Source organism: Mustela nivalis, assembly GCF_964662115.1.
Source record: "Mustela nivalis genome assembly, chromosome: 5".
Taxonomy (NCBI): Eukaryota; Metazoa; Chordata; class Mammalia; order Carnivora; family Mustelidae; genus Mustela; species Mustela nivalis.
The window spans coordinates 139,486,055-139,508,723 of NC_139024.1; positions in this window are offsets into that span (position 1 = coordinate 139,486,055).

Sequence of the window (22,669 nt, forward strand, 5' to 3'; positions counted from 1 at the left end):
TCTGGGAGGGTGAGTCACCGGCTCGGGTGGCGGTCGGTGTCTGAGGTCTGAGAGCAGAGTCAGACACGCCTCTTGTAGGGGCTTAAAACTGTCGATTGCAGCGAGGGGTCGTTTTGACCTCACCGTAGAGAGAAGGCTATCAGTGAAGATTTTTTTTTCTTGTTTTTTGTGTTTTGTGTGTTCTGTTTTACTGTTTTACAACTTCCTCCTAAACCTAGAACAATAGCCTTATAAACGGGCAGGAAATCTTACGTGTGTCTATTGCAGGGAAGGGGAAGTAAATAGACGGGTTGGTGCCTTTCATGTTATCTCACTGAATCCCAGCCCGGGTTGTTCAGTCTGCAGACTGAGAAATCCCAAGAGGCTTTCACAGCCAGTGAAGTCAAGCTCCGAGGAGGTACCTGAGATGATTTTAGGGACCTCAGCCTAGCGGTGGGCATGTGCGGGGGCGGGGGGGAGGCTGAGGTTCACCAAAGTCTGAGGGGTTAAGAACACAAACAAACTGCAAGCTACCCTCTTTAAGGAAGGAATGCTAAAAGCCAAAGGAGGCTGATGGCCCAGGAGGGAAGGAGATCAGAAACAGGAGAGAAGGATGGCTGCCCTTGTAAGCCTCAGCGGTGAACTGATGGCTTTGGATACTTGGGACCCACAGCATGGGCTGGGCGGGGATTTTTTTTTTTTTTTTTTTAACATTCATGATACATTTCATCCCAAAGCTACATTCCGAGGTGGGCACAGTCCCCATTTTGTGAATGAAGAGTGTGAGGCTCACGGGTGTCTTGCCAGTAAGCTTTGGAGCGGGGATAGATTCGGTCTTCTGAAGCCTTTCGCGTTCTGTGTTGTACTCTCTCACTTCTTAGGTCTTTATCCTCTCCCTTTATTTTCATAGCCGCCCGGGGAACACAGATATATTCATTCCTACAAGGCACAGGAAGAGATTCGTATGTTGACATGAGCCGACTCCATATTGTGTGTCTGGCTCTGCGCTAAGTTCCCCACACTATTATACCCCTTCACATTCACCCCAGTTCCGGGGTCCTCCAGTTTAAAAGTGGGGAATCAGAAGCTTTGAGAGGTTGGGAAATGTACCCCAAGCCTCACAGCCAGGAGGTGCTGTGGCCTGAGTGCCCGGGAAGGCAGACGTACCCCGACCCTGCCTCCTTCCGCAATCGGCCAAGGTCGCCCACGCAGGGTCACGGCCAGGCCTCAAGTGAAGGCTTACCCGCCTTCCAAGCCCAACAAGTATGCTGCATGATCTTCTTCACCACGCCCAAACCCAGCTCATTCAATTTACTCAGCTCACAAATATCTAGGGCATCCGAATGAAGTGCTAGTTTCTCTGCAAAGCGATAAGGAAGAAAGCTTGCACAAAGTCCGCGTCTGTGCTCAGAGAACTCACGAGCCATGGGACAGTGGGACAGTGATTCTCATGCTACGCTACGGTCAGTGCCAGAGACCCCTGGCATACCAAGCCTGAGAGGCATCAATGTGTATGAAGGTTTTTCTTGCCGAGCCACTGGGCACAGTAGGCTCAGGCCTGAGAGCCTACAGTACTTTTAGGAGTTCATGAAAACATCTCAGTGTTTTTTAAGTCAAAAGAAAAAAAAATCACTTTCAGGTTGAAGATTTTATCTTAATATATAATGTTCATCATTACACCAATGAAGTATATAGGCATGTAATATATTATATAAATAATGATTGTATGTAAATATATTATATATAGAATGGAGAAGGGGTCAGAAAGGCCTGGCACCCACAAGTTATAGTATGTCCTTACTTGGTTGAATCTGTTGTAAGGTAAAACCCTTGCCTGGGTCTTGGACCGGGTTCTGCATGAGCTATGTGACATGTGACGTGTGCCCTTCAGCCCAACCTCCAGGTCTGCTAAGAACGGTCTGTTCATTATCTTTTTTTTTTTTTTTTAAGATTTTATTTGTTTATTTGACAGACAGAGATCACAAGTAGACAGAGAGGCAGGCAGAGAGAGAGAGGGAAGCAGGCTCCGTACTGAGCAGAGAGCCCGATGCGGGACTTGATTCCAGGACCCTGAGATCATGACCTGAGCGGAATGCAGCGGCTTAACCCACTGAGCCATCCAGGCGCCCATCTGTTCATTATCCATTGAGGGCCTAACCCAGGTTTGTGTGGTTAGCTGATGTCCACAACTGAACTGGGCTCCTCAGCAGGGACAGCTGCTAATGTCAGGGGTCTGGGGAGGGAGGCCTTGCCAACACATTTTCATCCCATCCTCCTCGTTCTTGGAAATGTTTTTAAAAACCTTAAAAAGCACTTTTTTTCCCTTTTAAGAACTTTGCTTACGTTTTTTTCTCGTGATGCAGGATGTCTTAAGGGTAGAATCTGGTTAGGCCTTTACTAGGAGGAAGTAGGCAAGAAAGAGAGGGAGTCACCGGAAGCTGACTTCCCAGGTGTGGGATGCACAATGGTGTGCTTGTGGGGGTCCCTGAGGAAGTCCACCCGGGAAAGTAGAACTTAGAGGTATACCACAGTGATACTGCTCTTAAGTATTACAAAGTCTGAGGCTCTCTTTCACACAAAGCAAACCAGAACACAAAACCCCTTCTGGAAGGATAACGCCTGCTAACAACACCCTACCATCCCAACAGACAGCCTTTGCTTGAGCTCTTGAGATATGCGAGGGTTCTGTCTAGAGATACCCAAGGAGGCTACTTGGATTTACTGGCCTAGTGAGGGCATGGGACCTGTCTAGCCAGAGTACCTCCCAGTGTTTTGGAAACAGGTGAGTTTGGTTGGCCCAAACCCACATGACTAATGGCAAAGGTTACAAGGGTTTGGGTCAACTTTCTATGACCATGAAGAGAAGAATCATTGTCTGTCCTTGCTAGGAAACTGGCGTGTGCCCAGTTTATCCTTAATATGCGTTGCTAGGGGTATTCCCAACAATAATTAATAATTAAGGCAATAATTCATTTTTGGATCTCCTGGGATTTTGTTTTTTCGTTTACTTAACCATTTGCTTGCGTGACAAGAATAAAATTGAAATCCGATGAAGTCATCCACTACTTACTCATTACTGTACCTTAGTGGCTTCCTGCTGTTCTGGGAGAAAGACTAAAAGGTTTATTTAGTGGCTACAAGCCCCTTCCCGATCTCTGTGCCACCCAGCTCACTAGCCTCCTTCCTGACCCCCAAGTCCCGCATGAGACTGACCCCCTGTCAACCCCTGACCCCCAAGTCTCTCTGTTGTGCCCTTGGGTGACCCAGACCTGCTTCAAGCTCCTCAGATGCGTTTGCACCAGGAAGGAACATCGCTCCTGGATTGTTCTTCCCTCACGCTTACTCCCTGTGGACTCTGTTTACACTTTCAATCTCGGCTCAGCTACTGCTTACATCAAGATGCCTTTTTAAGAAATGAATTAATTTATTAATTAATTTATTTAGAGAGAGAGAGAGTGTGAGCACAAGTGGGGGAAGGGCAGAGGGAGAGAAATCTTAAGCCGACTCTGCCCTGAGTATGGAGCTGGATGCCGGACTTTAATCTCACGACCCTGAGATTGTGACCTGAGCCAAAGCAACCAACTGTGCCACCCAGGCACCCCATTACTTCTAGATGTCTTTCTTGCCCTCTGTGATGCAATCCAATGCTTTCAACATTGTGTTCTACCAAACGCAATGTTCTCCTGAGGAGTCCCAACTTGTTTGGTGATTCACGTCAATCTTTCCAACTAGATTCCCCATCCCAAGGGCTGATGTCACTCACTTTTGTATCTCGATGCCTGGAGTACAACAGGTAGTTAATGAATCTATATTGAATAAGTGATGAAGATGAACGCAAAAGAGATCAGGGCAAAACATTACTAAAATCTACAAATCACTTCTTTAAAGGAGAATAGACTTATCGCTACGATACCTACATTATTCATATACCAGACAGGTTTTCTGGCTTCTTTTTTTTTTTTTAGAATCCTATAACTAAACCTCACATACAAAATGATAGATGGCTATTATGGTTTTTTTTTTCCTTCTCTGTATTTTTCTTAAAGGAAGCAAATGGAACTTTCCAAATATCACTGTATGATTGGAAAAAGTGAAGCAGTCTGTAGTGCCATGTTGGGGGGAGGAGGCGAAAAAGAAGGGGAAAAGGTCCTGAAAAGGGCTTATGTTTTCTAATCAAAGTCAGATGTAGAGCTGATTTTATGTTGCTTGAGTAACAAGCTTCATTTTCTCCATTAGTGGTCTGGTTCAACATAGGATGTTCAGAGAAAGTCCCCTGAAGATAAGAGGGTTCTTTTCATGCCGTAGGTTTTATACCCTAGCAGTCTGCTCCCCCTGGCTCTCAGCAGAGCAGAAACAAACACTTGGGGCAGACCTCAGACAACTTTGAATAAGAACCTGCTTGAGAAAGGTTTCCCTTACAAGCTAAATGTTACATTTCCACTCAACAGAAAGGTACTGCTGTGTGGCCATAAAAATCTGGCCCAAACCCTGTAACCTTTGCAGCTAGCCGTGTTATTTTTGGTTCATGCCAATATGGATCACAGCTGTGACTCAACAGAGCCACTGAAGCAAGAATTCAAAGAGTTTAAAGAACAGCAAACTCAGAAATGACTTTTTTCTTCTTCGGGTGTCATTATGCAACATTTCTAGTAGTTTACCTTTTCAAATTTACCAACTCCCGTACAGATGACCTCAGTTGTTGTTTGGCAAATGAAATCCTGAGTTGCGTCAGCACGCTTCCCCAAATCCCACTGCAGCCTGGGGATGATGAAGCTTTTCTTTCTGGGGTGTTTGTTTTACGTAAGTAGTGACTTACTTTTCAGAGGTTAAAAAAAAAATCTGTGTTGATGTATTTCTGCCTCAAATAAACCAAAAATAGGATTGGGGTTTGATTTAAATGTTTGTAATTCTCTATTGGAAGAGGACAGAAAGCTCCTATCAACAGGTTCTGTTTTGGGATTTTCCTCAATTTATAGGAATTCAATGAAGCCATGAGCTCGGAGCTTCCCAATTGGAAAGCAGGCATGAACTTCAGTAGACGGTTTATTCGTATATTTTTCAATGTCCTTTAGAGTTTGGACTTCCTTGTGTTAATTACTCCTTAAACTTGAGGCATATACCTGTCTTCCATTGGAGGGCACATAGGAAAGGGGTCGCAGAAGAAACTTGTCTCTTATCTACTAACTACAATTTTTAAGCTTTGTAGTTAGACATAAACATTCTAAGGACTAAAGGAAATATTGAAATGGTGTTATTTTTTGTTGTTACTTCCTAGATTAGGTCATTAATCAAATGTTTCTTAGAGCCAAGGAAAAAGACAGTACCTCTGATCACTTTTCTCTTTGAGAAAATAGATCCAGATTCTGTGTTGTATGGTTAGGCTCATTGCTTAGGCTTGCCACTTAGGCAGTGCTGTCTGTAGGGTGCCTGGGCGGCTCAGTCGGTTGGGCAACTGCCTACGGCTCAGGTCATGATCCCCCGTCCTGCGGTCGAGTCTCATATCAGGCTCCCTGGTCAGCAAGGAGTCTGCTTCTCCCTCTCCTTCTCCTCCCCACTCATATTCTCTCTCTCTCTCTCTCTCTCTCTCAAATAAATAAATACAATTTAAAAAGAAAGAAAGAAAACTGTAGCAAATGCTGTCATGGAGACCAGATTCTGCACTTCATTTGGGTATTTAAATGTAAGTTTGAGATGTGGAAATGCAATTTTGGAGCTTTCCTTCCAATCGCAGGGGCATTCGCCTGAAAGAGATTACATTTCTGTGCTACCCTTTGGATGTGGTAGGGAGCCAGCTCTACGAGGCCAGAATGTAAACCACGCAGGCACCGTCTCTGGGGGTCCTCCAGGCGCCGCAGGGGGGAAACAAGACACGCTACCGAGGGAATGTCTCATCTTCGACTGATCCAGGACCAGTTCAAGACCCGGCAGCAGCTAGTTAGTTCTCTCTAAGTCAAACTGATGGAGTGTCCGTTTCCTTTGATCTGGTCCTCCTGTTTCTAGCAAGTTCTTGCCTATACCTGAAAACTAGAAAAATGCAACTGGTTTGGGAGCTAGGCCTTATTTCTAACAAACATAAATGGATTTTTGGTCTGGGAGAGACTGTGGAAATCATGTCAGCTTCCCACCTTATTTATAGAATATAGAAAGTAGCTCAGAGAGGTTGAGAAACCTGCCTAAAGTGACACAGCTAATGTGGAGCAAAATTGGGTTTTGCAGCCCTGGTTCAGTGTGTCCTTGAGTTGCAACACCTGCTTTAGAGTACAGATTTGTGCAAGGAACTGACTACTTCAAAGAATCTGGATTTACAAATCTCAGGACAGAATAAATTATTTGTATCACAAATGTCATGAGAGAAAACACTGATTTTTATTGAGTAAACATTGAGACTGTCAATATCAATGGAAGTTGTGGCCATTTAAAGAAAAAGGAAGTGTTGCCAGTATTCTTATGTGTATAATGATTTATTTACTTATTTTTATTTTTAAAATTTTTTATTATTATTATTAAATTATTATTATTACTATTTTTAATGTTCAGTAAGCCACTGTATTATTATAATACAATACAATGTAATACAATATTACATCCATCATTAGTTTTGGATGTAGTGTTCAATGATTTATAAGTTACTTTTAAAGTATTTTTTCAGTTGAATTGAGTTTGGCAAAGCAATTAACTTTGAATGGTATGCTAGTAAAAGTTTCATTTGCTGACTTTCTAGAAACAAAAGAACCCTGAAATGTTATTGCTAGAAATGATGATTCATTGGTTCCCAGAAAACATTAGGAGGTCAACAAATATTTATTGAATGATCGAATAAGAACAACAGTGTTGTGATGATTAACATTTGACTGTAGACACATGAATAAGGTGTATAGAACACAGTGTTGAACAAAACAAGCCAGATACAAATTGGCATACTGCCTGATTCTGTTATATGAAGTATAGAAATAGACAAAATTACTTAGACTGGGAGGCTCCTGGGTGGCTCAGTCAGTTAAGCATCTGCCTTCAGCTGAGGTCATAATCCCAGGTCCTGGGATCGAGCCCCGCATTGGGTTCCCTGCTCAGCAGGAAACCCGCTTCTCCCACTTTCCCTGCTCATGTTTCCTCTCTCGCTGTCTCTCTCTCTTCATCAAATAAGTAAATAAAATCTTTTAAAAAATTAGACTGTTATAAGTAAATGGTGGTTATCCTCAGGAAGAGTAGTTGCTGGAAGGGGGTTCAAAAGTCTGGTCATGTTTCTTTGATCTGGTGCTAGTTATATACATGTGATTGCAAAAATTCATCAAATTGTGTAGTACAACATAAGCACCTTTCTGAACATATGTTTTCTGAGTGTCTATGCACCTTTCTGAATGTAGTATATGTCTATAGGGGTGTATATTCCATAAAAAGTTTAAAAATATGTGTAGTATCTCATCTTAGAAACAGAGCAGCTTAATAAATGCTTACCACTTGGGAGAAATCCCCATAGCATGAGTTAAAAAAACAAACAGAAGTTGGGATGAGGGTTTTACTTTCCATAATGCTGTAAAATTTGCAACTCTTACGCTGTCACAGAATAAATAGAACCTTGAGTTTGCTTTCAAAGTGTAGGCAGCTGCCTCCATGCACTTTTGACAGTTTTATCACATATGGGGCAGTTACAAAGCATGTTTTAGACATCAGGATGATGTCTAAACTTGCAGATTCTTGCAATTCGTGCAGATATTTGTAGGGCTTATACATCCATGATCTTGTAAAACTGAAGACATCTGCAGCCGACAGAAAGCACTGTGCTGGTCTACTGAATTATTTTGTCAGCTTTATGAGAAAGCACTTTTAACATAATTGACTAAATACAGAGTGTTGAAGGATGATCCTTCTAAATTAGTAAATCAGTTTTGGAAAAGTCCCATTTAAATAAATATCAACTTAGGAAAGGATATGTTAGACATGTTAATGTGTATCGAACGGAATTTTGAAAAGAAACAGTTGATGCCCCTCAAAGTTGACATGAGAGTAGAAATCACAGTTCTGACTTCCAAATGCCCCCCTTTGGTTGAAGCAAGAATGTCCCGTGATGCACAATGTCAAGACTCCTGCAAAAATACAGCCCACCTGCTTTTCCCAATACATTGTGCTTTGAGCTAGATAGCTTTTCAGTTTGGCCATAGCAGAAGAATCCTTTTGTTTAAGACATTTGTTCCTTCAACTTTGAATGGTCCAGTTCCTTTCATTTATCAACACATGTTACATTATAGGTGACTTTTCACTCCAACATGTTGTCTCAATAAGTTATTCCAACTGATGCATCAAAAATACATTTTTTTTTTAAATAGAGACTTTCCACAATTTCTCCTCAACAGCAGGTGCAGGGTGTATTACTGGTGATTCAAAAAATAGGTGTGAACTAGAGCCAGGGGACACGTCTATATTTTTCCAATACTTAAACAACTAACTGGTCTGTTTCTTTGTAAGGAAATAAACCTTCTCAACAGAATTAAATCTGGCAGCAGCAACATAGTATAGTACTTTGCAGCTTACAAAGCACTTTTGCTATTTTTTTCTTTATTCCATCCCCATGATAATTCTATTAATACTACTTAGGTATGATTATTACCCCTATTTTACAAAGGAGAAAATGAAAACTCAAGAGGGTAGAGCCAGGGTTGTCTCCCTGTGTCCCTATCTGGGTTACATTCTTTCCATGACACCATACCACCTGTGACCAGAGAGGGAAGGACCTGTCTCCTAATTTTTTTTTCCAAATTCTATGATACAATGAATATACCAGGGATGTCATTTTTCAAATTGTACAAAGTTATTTCAACACACTAATTTATTTTATTCAACAGATATGTGTTGAGCCCCTCCTGGGAGCCACAACCACCCAGGCTTCTGGGAAGAAAAGAAACACAGGCCCTGATCTCCTGGAGGAGATAGAGTTGTTGGCAAGACTCACATTAAGCAATCCTGCACAAACAGATAAATAGCTAAAACTATAATAAATGTTACAAAGAAATCTAAAGAGGGCTATGAGAGATCATCGTAGGGAGCTAACTACAGACTGGGAGGGCCTCTTTGAGAAAGTGACGCATTAAAGTAGGATTCCCCTAGGTGAAGAGTCGGGGTGCGGGAAAAAAGAATATTCCAGAAAGAGGGAACAAAATGTGATAAGACCTTGAGGCAGGAGATATGCCACGTTCTTGGAGATGGAAGAAATAATGACAGGAGGGCAGTGAACCTCGGAGAGAGGGGCACAGTTTTGAGGCTCAGGAGATTTTAGTGGCCTTCGGAAGATCTGAGCAGGGATATAGTTTACACGGGAGACCGTCATGGCTGTAGGAGAAGGCACTGGAGGAAGGGAAAAGGCAAAGCCAAAGGAGGAGGGTTTCAAAAAAACCAAGAGATGAAAGGATCTCAGGAATAAGGTAGAGGTCAAATTAATGGCTTTGAGACATTTCCAATTGCTCCTGCCTTTGACAACACAGAGGCAGGTAGTGACCCTGCATTGTGGGGGTGGAAGCCAGATTGGGGTCATTGAAGTGGAGGCAGCATAATCAGACCCCACTTCATAGGAACTTAGCCATCTAGGGAAGGGGAAAGTTAGGGAGAGAACTAGAGGGGGTGTGTGTTGGGTGGGGATTGAAGGGAAGGTCTTGCACATGGAGCATACTAAAGCGTTTGGGCCCAATAAGGAAAGTCCTCTGCCTTGGAGGGGGAGATTGATGGCGATGTTGGTATATGGATGAGGAACAGGATGTCAGACAGACCCATGCTGGTGGCTAATGAAAGGCGTGAAGTTTTCAGGGGGTCACAAGAGGATACGGCCAAGGGCACATGGAACATTCTGCTCTATCTCACAGCACTCCTGGAGTAAGAGGAGAGCCCCCTCCTTCATTGTGACCATGAAGGAAGAAGAAGAAAATGAGTTCAAAGATTTGATGTGGGAAGGTGATGACATTTTTCTCCCAATAGGTTCTCTCTCCCTACCCTCTATAAGGTATGAAGCAAGGTCATAGTGAAGAGCAAAACGGGAGCTGGATTCACAGTAGGTTGAGGAGGTCGGACCCTGGCATCGTGGGGAGGTGGAGGGAAGGCTCCGCAGGCAGTGTCGGGGGAAACAGCTGAGCACAGTCCTGCTGGCCCCACCTCCACACCAGGTATTTTTCTCCAGCACTGACTGAGGCTCATATAGGTTTGGGAGGATATTGGGATAGTTATTATGATTATTTCAGATGACTGATCACTTACAGTTAGGTATGCTTTCAAAGATGCTCATGGTTTCTACCAAAACTCCAGGTGTGAATATTATGCCACAAAAGTAACCAAATTCACAGCTCTCCAGTGGCACTGGCAATAGGATTCCTGGTTTCTCTATTTCTTTCGTCAGGAGGAAAAGCAGAGATTAAGGCAAAGGATCAAAATTAATTAACTAATTAATTAATTATCACCTAATTCACCCATCCCTCCTACCCACCTCTCCACTAGTAACCCTCAGTTTGTTCTCTATAGTTAGGAGGCTGTTTTTTTTGTTTGTTTTTTTGTCTTTCTCTTTGTTCATTTGTTTTGTTTCTCAGATTCCACCTATGACTTAAATTGTATTGTATCTGCCTCTCTCTGTCTGACTTTATTTCTCTTAGTATTATACTTTCTAGTTCCATCCATGTCATTATAAATGGCAAAATCTCATTCTTGTTTTTTGTTTTTTCTTTGGTTGAGTACTATTCTTGATGGGCTGTTGGGCTACTTCCATACTTTGGTTACTGTAAATAATTTCAATTCAAATGTTGGAAATTTGTGGCTACTAAATTCTACTGAAGTATTACATACTTCATGAGATGGGTAAGTAAAATTTAGCAAGTTCCAGGCTGGTTTAAAAGTATGCACCTCCAGAATTCAAGGTCATCTCAACATATGGAACTGTAGGAAGCCCTCAAGTCGCTCTCCTGCCCCTTCTCTGAAATAAAGTGGACCCTCCAGCACACATACTTGCCCACACACACCATCCTCTCTTGACCCCATGTCCCCCTCCAGCTTTATTGTCTCTTTATCTTCTTTCCTTCCCAGGAGACCTTCTTCTCCTTCTGCCTTCGTTCCTTCTTCACATTTCATTAATTCTTCAGTGCCTTCTACACCAGCTTCCACCCCTCTGTTCTTTACTCCCCAGGATGTGGAATGACATTCTGGTGGTTGCTTTCAGTGGAAACGCTTCAAATGGTGTCTCACTTGACCTCCCCTATAGTGTCTTATGTAAACTCTTCTTTGGCAAATTCTATGGTACTATTCTCTCCTACTTTCCCACCTACCTCAGGGATAAATTCTTGGTAGTGTGTATGTGTATGTGTGTGTGTGTGTGTGTGTGTGTGTGTGTGTAGTTTCTTCCTCCTCTTCCCACTCCTAAAATGTCAGTGGTCCCTAGAATTCTATCCCAAGTCCTCATACCACTCTATACTTACCCCACTCAAACTCATGACTCCAACTTCCAAATCAACATCTCCAGCCAGGGTGACACTGAGGGACATTCCATCCCAGCTAAGCAGCTCCATGTGAATATCCCAGAAACATCTCAAACTCTTTATGTCCAGAATGGAACTTGACTGTCTGCTGTGGAGTTCTCTGTCTTTGCAAATACCATCCGCCAGCTTCCTCAATTCAGAAACCAATGGACCATTGTAAATGTTCCTTCCTCCCTCTTCCCACGCATTTAATTACTCACAAAGACGGGTCTAGTCTATATCCTACAAGTCTTTCACCTCTATTCATGCTGCATATCACAGCCATCCATGCAAGCCCTTCTCCCCTTCACCTGAGATGGTTGTCCTGATGCTAGATGCATCTCCATGACCTCCCGGACACACTGCCACAGACTCACCTTTCTAACAGGCAAATCGGGTCTTGCCAATTCTTTGGCAGAAGATTCTTCATTGACTCTGTATCACTTCTATTACTTAAGTTTAACTCTTTAGAAAGGCACATAGGTCTCATCACAGTTGGCTTTCCTTTTGTGTCTTCAGCCTCATCTTTTGACTCAGGTCTCAGAGTCCCTCCAAATCAAGCAATCTGGATCTACTTATCTGTACCTGTGGTCTCTCATGCTATTGAAAGGCCTCTTGGCTTTTGTATATGCTATTCTCTTTCCCCAGAATATCTTCCAATGATGGCCACACAAAGTGAGACATTTACTATTTTCCTGGCTCAGAAGCTGGGGTTCCAAAGTAGAGGATAGAGGAGCAGTAAGTGCCAGCAGCTGCCCACATAGAAAGCCAGACACTCCGTCATGGATTATTAAAGAGGTTACAGAAGCTTCCCACAGTCCTCAGCCATGATTCCTATCCTGCCCCCTATTCCTAAGCAGGACAGAGAGGAGGAATCTCTGGAGTCAGGAGTCACTGGCCTGGAGAGGGGGGAAGGGGTGCCTTTTCTATTTCCTCTCCATAGAGGTGCGGTAGGGGGGCTGTTTCCCACAACATTGAGTGTGTGCAGGGAACACCCAGAGAATCACTTGCAGAGGTGAGTGAATTGCAAAAAGAGAAGGCTGGTGTCTCACTCGTTGGCTTCATGCTTCTGGAGTAGAAACCTGTCGTTCCACTTGGATGTCTGCCATAGAACCAGAGAGGAACATGGTGAAGGGATCTGCAGGAGAGCTTGACATGTGTGCCCTGGAGTTCAGGAGCATACATGCCTGGAGGAACAGTGTGTTCTTTGCCTGACATTTCTAAGGTGAGAGGCTTTCTAACCCTTGCCAGCAGGGTAAGGATGGACTGTGGTTTAACCTGCTTTGTGTGAAAAAGATAGACATTAGGGATCCTCAGCGTAGTAAGTTCCTTTGGCCTCCAGGGAATGTGGGAAAGAATTTCCAAGGCTCCCTGGCTCAACATAAAGGAGGCCAGAGGTCAGATGAGAGGCAGGAAGGAGGACACTCCAGGAAGCCTCTGGGCCAGGAGGGGATGCCCAGCTTGGGAAGGTGATTGAGGGTGTAGACAAAGAGACACATGGTGCCCCTCTTTGAAGGGTTCCTCATTAATAGAGAAGATGAGGGTAAACCTGATATCAACCGCCAACCACACATACTGGGTGTTTATAAGCCACCATATTAGCAGAGGGTACCAGCATCATAGAAGACAAAGTGGATCAGAGGTTGTCCCCATCACCACCACCAGAAAGACCTCAGTTGCTTAGAATAACCTCTGCTTTCTTGTTTGTTTCTGTGAGTCTTCATCCCTGGAGGAGGTACATTCAGAGAGAGAGAAGGGAAAGCTGTATCGCAGAACTAGGTCACATCCTTCTGTCCAGTTCAAGCTGACATGGGAGGAGGTTGGGGGAGAACAGCTTTAAATTGCACGCACATATATGCACACACGCATGTGCCCTTGTGCACACACACAATTTCAGTAGTCAAGAAAATATATTTGGAAATAAAGACATTAGTTACAGTGCTTGAGATTTCTGTAGGTCAGCATATCCCAGGCCTTCTTAGACACTGAATACATTTAAATTATAAAATTGTTACAATGCTAGCAGAAGCACATGTGATAGTTTGCAAACTTGGAGGAAAGCTGTGAACAAGTATTGTCTCACTGCTAAATTAATCCCTCCAAAAAATCATTCCAAATGTATTCATATTAGTTAAAACATCAGAGATACCAAAGATAAAAAGTATCCAAGACATTGAATGATAAACAAGAAATCTAAGATATATCAATGGTCATCAAATCGAGACAGACATCAAGGCAATAGTAAATTTAGAAATGTTCCTACCCATCAGTCAGAAGATTAAAGCCATGCAGTCATACACAACGTGAGCCCACTGAGAAATTCTCAGCACTTACGGATCGGAGAGACCATTTTTAAAGACAGATTATCAAGAATGAAGAAACACAACTCTACAAAGCAGTTAGACATTTTTCTTACGGTTGTACTTTAAATGAATTCTAGAACAAATAAAAAACTCCACATGCTTTTGGTTTTGTTTTGGCAGAATTCTGAAGAATTGGCTGAGAAACCATTGTATTCTGCGGAATCCCTTGGTGACATGTCATTATAAAGTTTAGAGCACTGGTTGTCCAACCTGTAAGCCACACAGATGGTTTTGGGGTGCTCCTCAAAATCTTAGACATTTTAATTAAGAGATTGGCACGTCCAACTGTCTGGGCTTTTAAACTGCAAGTGAGTGGCAAGTTATGACATTTCCCCAAGCTGTGTGGAGGAACGGGCAATGAGGGCTTGAGAGAGCAAATCTGAATGCATAAATTGGAAAAGAAATAGAAAATATTTTACATTTTGACCCCACGGAGTTGAGACTACTTTTTTTTTCCTCTCAAGATTTTATTTTTGAGTAATCTCTACACCCAACACAGGGCTGGAATTCATGATCCCGAGATCAAGGTTTGCATGCTCTACTGACTGAGGCAGCTGGGCACCTTCTTTTATTTTTCTTTAAGATTTTTTTTTTTTATTTTTAGAGAGAGAGAAAGAGAGAGTGCAAGAGAGTAGCGGCAGGGCAGAGAGAAAGAGAGAGAATCCAAAGCAGACTCCATGCTAAGCATGGAACCCAATGTGGGGCTCGATATCATGACCTGAGTCAAAGCGAGGAGTCGGACACCTAACCAACTGAGCCACCCAGGCACCTCCTGAGCTGAGACTTCTTAATAAATGGGTTATTTAATGCTTTCAATCCTAAGCATAATTCTCTTGTTAACTGAATTTCTCATTGTTCAAGATTTCTGTTCCTTATTTTCTTCTCTGTATTAGTTTTTTATTGCTATGTAACAAATCACCCCAAAATCTAGCACCTTGAAACATCTATTGTCTCACAGTTTCTGTAGGTTAGGAATTTGGGTGCAGCTTAGCTGGGAGTCTCAGACTCTAGGGTCTCTCATGCGTTTGCAGGCCAACTGCCAGCCTGGGCTTCAGTCTCATCTGAAGGATCGAGTGAAGGAGGAGCCCTTGCAAGCTCACTCATGTAGTTTTTGGCAGGATTCAGATCCTCATAGGCCATTGGACTGACAGCCACAGTTCCATGTTGGCTGTTGCTTGGCAGGTGGGCCTCCCCATAGGGCAGTTCACAACATGGCAGTTGACTTCCTTCAGAACGAGTGAGTGAGATAGAGTGTCCAAGAAGAAACCACATTCTTGTCATAACCCAATCTCGGAAGGAACATTCCAATACTTCCCATCCCGTCACTGCCATTTTGTATTCATTAAAGTTTAGTAAGTCCAGATCACACTCAAAGGGAAGAGATTACACAAATTCACAAAAAGCAGGAAGTGAGACTTATTGGGGGCCATTATAGTGGCTTCCTACCAATTTCTCCTCACACCATGAGATATCTCTACTGTTTGCCTTTGAGAACTCCCACTCTTACCTGACAACCTGGCCTCCTATTCTTTAAGAAAATAGATAAGAAGTCATTTTTTATCTTCTTGCAACCAAATCTCACACCTTCTTCATTTTTAGCTATTTCCCCCATCTTTCCTCTTATTATCACTGACAAAATGTCCTTCCTCCTGCCTCCCTTGTCTCACACACACACATACATACAAATGTCCCTGGGCTCCTTGTCCTCCTCAAGCTATCATCTTACTGCTCTACTTCCATTTACAAAAAACTTTTTGAATACGTTGCCTTTGCATGGTCCCTCTACACCTCAATTCCCATTCACTCCTTGGCCCTAATCCACCATGCTTCTGTCCCATCACTTCACTGAAATTATTTTCATAACAGTCACCCCTGAATTCCATATTGCTACGTCCAAGAAGCACTCCCCTATTTTTGATTGCATTCAACATGTGTTTTTCTAATTTTTAATAATTTTTTAAAAAAAGATTTTATTTATTCGTTTGACAGAGAGTGAGTCAGGCAGAGGCAGAAGGAGAAGCAGGCTCCCTGCTGAGCAGGGAGCCTGATATGGGACTTGATCCCAGGACCCTGAGATAATGATCTGAATCGAAGGCAGATGCTTAACCGACTTAGTCACCAAGGTGCCACTGTATCCAACTGGGCATCTAACCATTCCTACTCTCCTTCCTGGATTTCCACAACAGTACATTTTCATCATGATGTATTTTTTTCTAATCATTCTGGTCACTCCTTTTCGATCTCTTTTGTTGGTTTCTCTTGGATCTGCACCCTAACTGGTGGTGTTTCCCAGGGCTCAGTTCTGTGTGTTCCTTCTCTCCCTCTCTCTATAAGTGACCTCACCCACTCCTGGGGTTTTAAATATTATTGATATGTAGATGAACCTGAAATGAATTTGTTCAGCCAATGTTCCCTCTGAACTTTGGAAAGGTTTCTCTAACTGTTTACTTGGTAATTCCACTTAGAAATCTCAAGGGGACCTCAAATGTAATGTCTATAACAGATCTTCTGTTTTCCAACTTCTGTCTCCCTATTTCTCTCCTGAATTCCCCACCTCAGTAAATGGAGCCACCAGACCCTCTGTTTGCTCGAGTATAAATCCTTGATTCCTCTTCTTCTTCCATCTGCCGTTCCAGTCTATCACCAAGTCCACTACTTGTCTGCTTTCCAATATAGGACTACTCCAACTCTTTCTTCTCCACTGTCTCTACCCTAACCTAAGCCGCCATCTTGTCACCTGGTTGACTACTGCTGTCCCCCACTGGGCTTCCTGCCTTGCAAAGGAACAGATAAAATCATTTAGAAATACTGTCTCAGGCTGTATTTCTCTTGGGTAAAATCCTTTGGTGCTGCTCCCTTATCTTTTGTAACATCTAAGTTTCTCAAAAAATTTTATGGTATGTCTTTTGCTTATCTTTTCAACCTCAGATCATTGCATTCACCCTGCATGTACTCCTTGCCAGTGGCTTTGGCCCTCATAATTTCTTAAGCACACTGAGTTCTCTGTTTCCAGGTCTTTGCACAGACTGTTCCTTCAGCCTGTCATGCCTTCCTTCACTTTCTCCCCGCTCCCTCCCAGTGGGCTCGTGCATTTGTCAAAAGTAGTAATTACAGATTATTGATTGCCTATTTTGTCAAGCTGTAAGCCCCATATGGACAGTGCCCATGTCTGCTTTGTTCACACTGGTCTATCCAACACCAAGCACTTTGGAAGTACTTAGTAAATGTCCACAAAGGAACAGTCTCCTTGTTGTGCTCTAGTCTCAACTGAAAAATTATGTTCTTAACAACTTTCCCAGGCCATGGAGTCACATTTAACAGAAGATCGACCCTCAGCAAATTTTAAAGTGCTCAGCAGAGTATGTTTAACCATGGACACGATATTGTAAAGCAGATCTCTAGAACTCACTCATCTTGCATAACTAGAACACAATAGTCTTAGAGAAAATGTGTGACTTGCTCTGCTAAAAAGCTAGAGAAATGACATGGAGCCAAAGCTGTTATGATAAAATGCTTTAGACGGCACACACACCTCTGTAAACTTGGGACGTGATAATAATACCATTTTCTTAGTTTATAAGTAGCACTTCTATTTCCCTTCAGCTCATTTCCAGTGACAGGGACAGAGCCTGTTCTTTCCTTGCAAAGTGCTGAGCTGACCGGAGCCCCATCCTTCTGATGTCATCTGGAAGAGCTTCCTCGTACCGATCCTGGGGAGTCTGAATTTGAAACAGGTGGACGTATGCATCTGAAAGAATCTATTCCAGATGCCAGAAGATTCAGTTCTGGTGAGAGACGTGAAGGAAAATTATGAGAACAAGTGTCCTATTCACATGCTAGGAAAATAAATGTTTTACTAATCCTTAAATAACATTTTACTCTGAGGTGTATTGGCAAATTTTAGTTTTATTTCTGTATGAAAGTCTCACTTTTATGGGTGTGATTAAAGGAGTAGAGGTGACTGCTAAAATTAGTTTCTGTTATCCCAGGTTAATGTCTGTGTAGGAAGAGAATGATATACATAGTTTTAAAGCCCTTACATTTTAGTTATATTTAGTGAATATTTTAACACATATTATCATTGGCTACAAGTTAGTTTAACTATTATAAATGCACACACTTTTCTGTGCTATGGGGTCTTCTCACGGTAGAGAGAGTAGTCAGGAGTAGTCAGTAGTCAGTCTATGTGTTCTCTTCCCCCAGCCAAGGCCCTAACCAATAAAATTCTGTCATTAAACTCATTCGTATTACTATGTTCCAGGCACTGTGCTAAGTGCTGAGATACAACAGAGCTTATAGTCTAGATTTCCCTCTCTCTTTTTTAAGGATCTTATTTATTTATTTGAGAGAGAGAGAGTGAGAAAGCGAGTGCAGAAGCTGGAGAAGAGACAGAGGGAGAGGGAGAAGCAGATGATGCTGAGCAGAGAGCCCGATGTGGGACTTGATCCCAGGACCCTGGGATCATGACCTGAGCTGAAGGCAGACTTTTAACCAACTGAGCCACCCAGGCTTCCCCCAAGCAGCAGTTTCTACTTATTTCTAGAATATACCACACGATCCATACTGGAGGAGATTTGGCTTATTCAGCTAAAAGGGCAAATGAACGTGTACTCATCCACAGGGAGAAGGAGTGAACATACTTATTAAGTCGTCATTGGAGGAAGAAATCCAGGAACCAGCATTTTATGGTTGGTAACCAATATGTGGGTGTTTAGAGGTTGGCTCCAAGATAGCCTCCTCATCTTGAGCCTCCCTTCCCCACCGAGAGACGCCTGATAGCCTGGACTGGGGAAAGCTCACCCGTCCCTTCGGGCAGTACCAGCAGGGCCAATGGAAACCCCAGCAGCACCAGATAAACTATGCAGATAAAAATAACACCACCAATCTGACAATAAAATTGTCATTGGAACCATGGCTACAAAAGTACACTAGGACCTTCGTGCTGAATCCAAACAGGGCAAATAAAATAAAAGATTTAAGTGGGACCCAGAGATTCCTAATGTAACAGAACAAATGTCCAGGATACAATTTTAAAATTTTTTTAAAATTTAAATTCAATTGGCCAACACAGAGTACATCATTAGTTTTAGAGGTAGAGATGAGTGATGCATCAGTTGCATGTAATACCCAGTACTCATTCCATCACGTGCCATCTTTAATGTCCATCACCCAGTTACTCTGTCCCCACACCCACCTCCCCTCCAGCAACCCTCAGTTTGGTTCCTATACTTATGAGTGTCTCATGGTTCTTCTCCCTCTTCGATGACTTCCCATTCCGTTTTTTTTTTTTTTTTTAAATCACGCATCACATGAAGAAGGAAGAAAATCATGACTTACATGACAAAGGACAATGAGCTGATCCCAACATCGAGATCAATCCATTGTTGGATTATCCTTATCCAAATCATCAAGGATTTAAAAGCAGCTGTTGTAAAAAGGAAAACAAAACAAAACAAAAAAACCCAACCAACCAAACAAAAAACCCAACTTCAATAATCAATTACAAGTTCTCTGAAAACAAATGAAAGAGCAGAAAGTCTCAGCAAAGAAACAGAAGTTATTAAAAAAAAAAACTGAAGAGAAGTGTTAGAACTGAAGGAATGCACTTACAGATGTAAAATGCTCACTGGATTAGAATAAAGACACACTTTACTTTCTACAGCAAAGGACATGGCTGAGCCTTAATTCTTTCATCCTAAGATTAAAGCTATAGGAATAATTTTAAAATAAACCCTTTTAGTATGATTTAAAATGTACAGAAAAGTTGCCGAGTTAGTACAGGGAGTTTCTATAAGTCCCACACCCAGTGCATCTGGTTATTAACATCTTACATCATCATGGTGCATTTGTCCCAACTGAAAAACAAATGTTGATCTATTACTATTCACTAAACTCCATATTTTATTCAGATTCTATTAATTAGCTTTAATTTAGTATCCTTTTCATGTGTGTGTGCTCCCATATTCCACCCAGGTAACAGCATTTATAGGAGTCCTTATAATATCAGTGTCAGTGGCCAGACTTCTCAGCTTAGAAGAGATTTTTATCCTCAGAGGTGGAGCTGTTCTATTACTAAATAGGGAATCTTGCTACAAGCCTGTTAGGGGACTTGTCTTGAAGCTATTCTTGGGAACATACTGTTCATTCTGATCGTCTTTTGTAACATGGATGCTGATGGAGATGGGTTATTTAAGATCCCTCAGGCCACTCCTTACCACTCAGTGTATTAACCCACAGTCACCAGGACATGAATGCTCTTCCCCTCCATCCACAACAAATTCCCACTGCTGCCCCAGGCCTTGTGCAATAGGGGAAGCCACGCTCTGCTGGCGCCATACATGGGAAGAAAGTGTTGGCATGACTTGTTTCTCCATGCAAGAGGCATTGGGGGTCTACCTCCAAAATATGTCCGGAATCCAACCACTTTTCTCTCTCCATTGTTTCCATCTGAGCTCCCCTTTGAGCCACCATTATCTCCTGCCTGACCATTAATGAAAAATTCTTTCCTAGTCCTTCTGATTCTGGCCTGGCCACTCTGTAGTACATTCTCAACACAGTGGCTTAGGAGGTTCATTGTCACTCTGCTCCAAACCATCCAATGACCTTCCTTCTTGTGCTTGTCCTTGTTGATGTCATTGTTATTGGTGGTAGTGGCTTTTGATTGTTCTTTAGTCAAACCTTTTATTGTAGTATAACAAAATATATACAGAAAAGTGTACGAATTATATGTTTGCCACTCAATGAATTGTCATAATTGACCACTCCTGGGTAACCACCATCCAAGGAAAGAAATAAGCCAACTCTTGGCTTATTTTGATTTCATTCAAAAGTTATTCCTACTCTTCTCCCCAAAGGTAACCACTAACTTGTCATCTAGATTAGTTTAGTCAGTATAGTCTATTTCTGAATTTCACATAAGTAGAATTACAGTATGTATTCTTTTGCATCTGCAATCCTCTCAGCTTGGTGAGATTTGTCTATCTTCTGTTTTTTTGAAATCTGAATACTTGACAAGGATGCCCAGGGCCCTATGCCACCTTGGCCTCTAATTCCCACCCTTCTTCACATTCTGTCATAAGTTCCTATTAGTATCTCCTCTCATTTCCTCTGCCCTAGCCTTGCTGGCTCCTTTTTCTTCCTCATATTTACCATATGTGTCCTTACCTCAGTGCCTTTGCACTTACTGTTTTTACTGCTGGGGAAGCTCTTTCTCTAGGTATCATCATGACTGGCTCTCTTTATTGTGACATGCCTTTATGCAAGTGCTACCTTCTCAGTGAAGACTTGTCAGGTGACCACCCACATACTTTCTACCCCTCTTCTTGGTCTGATTTTTTTTTTTCCCATAGCACTTACCAACATACTATATACATATTAGTTTCCATTGTTGGGAAACAAAATACCACAAATGTAGTGGTTTAAAACAATCAAACTTATCCCATAGTTGCGTAGGTTGAAAGTCCATTAGGCTTGGCTACTTTCTCTGCCCTTGGTCCCTCCACCAAAATCAAGCTGTCAACTGCCTAGGGGCTCTTGTTTGGGAATCTCCGGATGAGAATCCACTTCCAGGCTTGTTCACATTTTAGCCAGAATTCAGAGTCAAGACCGAGGTCACTCTTCTAGCCAGCTGTTGGCTAAGGTTCTCACTCAGATTCTAGAGGCCACCTGCATTCCTGGGCTTGTGCCCTTGTACCGTCAAAGTCAGGAAAGACAGATTGAGTCCCTCTCAGGCTGCTACATCTCTTCTGCCTTACTTTTCTGCTTTTAAGGATCCTAGTGATTACATTAGGCCCACTTGGATAATCCAGGATAATCTTCCCAATTTATCACCACCTGTTTTGCAATCTTAATCCCACCTGCCACATAAGGTCATATACTTGCAGGTATAACCCTACAGGTAAGAATCATGGAGACAACATCCTGCCTACCATAGTATATTTTCTTAGTTGTCTCACTGATTGTTCATCTCCCCTCTTCTAGAATCTATGAGGGCAGGGATTTTGGACTGTCTGACACATACTAGGCATGCAAATATTTGTTGAAAGAAAGAATGAATGAAGTCTGGGTGATTAATGTCAACATCTGCCTTCTGGTTATTAACCATTGGTGCGCATCTTCTTAGACTCTCTCTTCTTCTTTTAGAGATGGTCTTGGCTTTTGCTTCAATCTGATTTTACCCAGGCAGTGTGGTTTTCCCCGGTCCCCAACACCATTGCTTACAGTGCAGCACGATAATGTCATATTTTCATGGAGCCTCCCAGTTGCCACAGGAGACACATGCAGGACATGGGTTACAAAGAGGACCACAGAATGGAGTGAAACTCTGAGGCCAGCACGGGCTGTGGAGCCTCAGGCCCTCTCCAGCAGAGCCAAGTGTCCAATGATTTCTTGGAACAGAACTCTTCAGGGACAGTTGAACTAGTCATGGAAATGTCTTAAGCATTGTTTTGCTCAGTTAAAAAAAAAATTAAGACTCAGTCTGCACATGTCCTTTATCCAATGAAACATTTAAAAACCATTTAATCATTCAGATGTTTCTGAAGACTCTGTTGCTTAATATTATGTAGACAGGCTAAATTCTAGGACGATAAAGATCTGAGCTTGGCCAAAAATTGGAAAGCACACACAAGTAACAGATTTGCCATTTGGGTTACAGTGTGGAAAAAAAATCTCTGGAAACAGATTTATGTATTAGTTTTTCACTTTGCCACCAGATGTCCTTCACGAGTAGGAAAATATGATGGCTCGAATGATATTTTGAAGTGGGAATGCCCAGCATTTTTGAATAGTTGACAGAGAAAGGAAAGTGTGAGTGAATGTAACTGCTAGCACAGACTTTTGGAT